The following is a 2,500-nucleotide window of genomic DNA, read 5'->3' as shown; positions in this document are numbered from 1 at the left end:
AACCGCCAACTTGGCGGGGTCCCAGTCACGTACCTTATCCACTACACTACATAAAGTTATGTTTATATTTGTGCAAATGATAAATTATGGATTGAATGTCCAGAGGGACTTATATGGCTAATATTAATTGTTAAGGAGCTCCGTGTGGGTTTTCAGCCTTCCCTCTGTATTGTGATTGCTTTGAGGTAACCAGTTGACTCGTCAGTGCATGGGAACATTCTCAGGTTATGAAGAAAAAAATGAGTCAGTTTCCATTTAAAAATTATTTATTTATGTTTGTAGGTCACACGGAACATTGCGGGAACGGTCTTAGGTCCAGTTTAGGAAATCAAAAATCATTTTTTTCATCAGCAACAACTCAAGATTTCACGGCATTTGCGTTGAAAACCGTCTGAAAGCGCCTTTGCCATTTCTTTCCCACAGCGGTTCATTTGTATGCAGCATGCTTTCCCTCTTACAAATCATTTAAATCCCTGCCTGACTCATCTTAACCTCCATTCCTACTGAACCCAAACCAGCACCAGAAAATCTGTGCCCATAATGCCTCAGTTAGAAAAATAACAAAGATGGAATGATGATGTCATTCTCAGAGGCGGGGCTTGTGATTGGGGCAGGGGGATGGGCTTTTAAAAAGCTAGAGCCCGCAAAGCCGGATTTAAATGAGTCCTCCAGACCTCGACTGCCAATCCCATAATGCAGCGATACACATTGGTCGGGAGACTGATCTCGATGAAACTGTTCCTCTCTCATTTCGCCGCTGTGGCCGTTAGGCTTGAATTGATTTCTCACGTCTGCGTCGCGTCCACCTGTCAGATGTCGGTCAGATGGCCCATGCCAACCCAACAAGAGCCCCATGCCAACCCAACAGAGCCCCATGCCAACCCAACAGGGCCCCATGCCAACCCAACAGAGCCCCATGCCAACCCAACAGAGCCCCATGCCAACCCAACGAGAGCCCCATGCAAACCCAACGAGAGCCCCATGCAAACCCAACAGAGCCCCATGCAAACCCAACAGTGCCCCATACCAACCCAACGAGAGCCCCATGCAAACCCAACAGAGCCCCATGCCAACCCAACAAGAGCCCCATGCCAACCCAACAGAGCCCCATGCCAACCCAACAGAGCCCCATGCCAACCCAACAGAGCCCCATACCAACCCAATGAGAGCCCCATGCCAACCCAACAGAGCCCCATGCAAACCCAACAGAGCCCCATGCCAACCCAACAAGAGCCCCATGCCAACCCAACAAGAGCCCCATGCCAACCCAACAGAGCCCCATGCCAACCCAACAGAGCCCCATGCCAACCCAACAGAGCCCCATGCCAACCCAACGAGAGCCCCATGCAAACCCAACAGAGCCCCATGCAAACCCAACAGTGCCCCATGCAAACCCAACAGAGCCCCATACCAACCCAACGAGAGCCCCATGCAAACCCAACAGAGCCCCATGCCAACCCAACAAGAGCCCCATGCCAACCCAACAGAGCCCCATGCCAACCCAACAGAGCCCCATGCCAACCCAACAGAGCCCCATACCAACCCAATGAGAGCCCCATGCCAACCCAACAGAGCCCCATGCAAACCCAACAGAGCCCCATGCCAACCCAACGGAGCCCAATGCCAACCCAACGGAGCTCCATGCCAACCCGACGGAGCACCATGCCAACCCAACGAGAGCTCCATACCAACCCAACGGAGCCCCATGCCAATCCAACAAGAGCCCCGTTCAAACCCAACAGAGCCCCATGCCAACCCAACGGAGCACCATGCCAACCCAACAAGAGCCTTGTGCCAACCCAACGGAGCCCAATGCCAACCCAACGGAGCTCCATGCCAACCCAACAGAGCCCCATGCCAACCCAACGAGAGCTCCATACCAACCCAACGGAGCCCCATGCCAACCCAACAAGAGCCCCATACCAACCCAACAAGAGCCCCATGCAAACCCAACGGAGCTCCATGCAAACTCAACAGAGCCCCATGCAAACCCAACAAGAGCCCCATGCAAACCCAACAGAGCCTTGTGCCAACCCAACAGAGCCCCATGCAAACCCAATGGAGCCCCACCATGCCAACCCAACGAGAACCCCATACCAACCGAACAGAGCTCCATGCAAACCCAACAGAGCCCCATGCCAACCCAACAGAGCCCCACCATGCCAACCCAACGAGAGCCCCATGCCAACTCAACAAGAGCCCCATACCAACCGAACAGAGCCCCATGCAAACCCAATGGAGCCCCATGCCAACCTAACGAGAGAGTGACAAACCAAATGGAGTGGAGAAAGTTACATTTTCCTTGGACCCTGGAGGCACAGGACTCCCCAACGATCCAGCAGTTCATCCACACCTGAGGCGAAGGATAGGCATTGAGTTTAAAAACTGTGTTTACCTTAATCCACGCAGAATCGAACGGACCAATCGGGAACGAGCACGACAGGACTGTTTGTGTCCGTGTCTGAATGTCTTCTGATCCCGAGTCTGTGTGCTTCACGAT

At 53.2% G+C, this 2,500-nt stretch overlaps 1 protein-coding gene across 1 annotated transcript in view; it reads left to right on the top strand.

Moving 5' to 3' along the window:
- pde1ca (phosphodiesterase 1C, calmodulin-dependent a) overlaps nucleotides 1-2,500 on the top strand; it is an 88,392-nt gene that overhangs the window by 58,921 nt on the left and 26,971 nt on the right.

This window comes from Conger conger, chromosome 4, assembly GCF_963514075.1.
Source record: "Conger conger chromosome 4, fConCon1.1, whole genome shotgun sequence".
Lineage (NCBI taxonomy): Eukaryota > Metazoa > Chordata > Actinopteri > Anguilliformes > Congridae > Conger > Conger conger.
The sequence above is the reverse complement of the archived record's forward strand: the minus strand, read 5'-3'. Positions and strand labels throughout refer to the sequence as shown.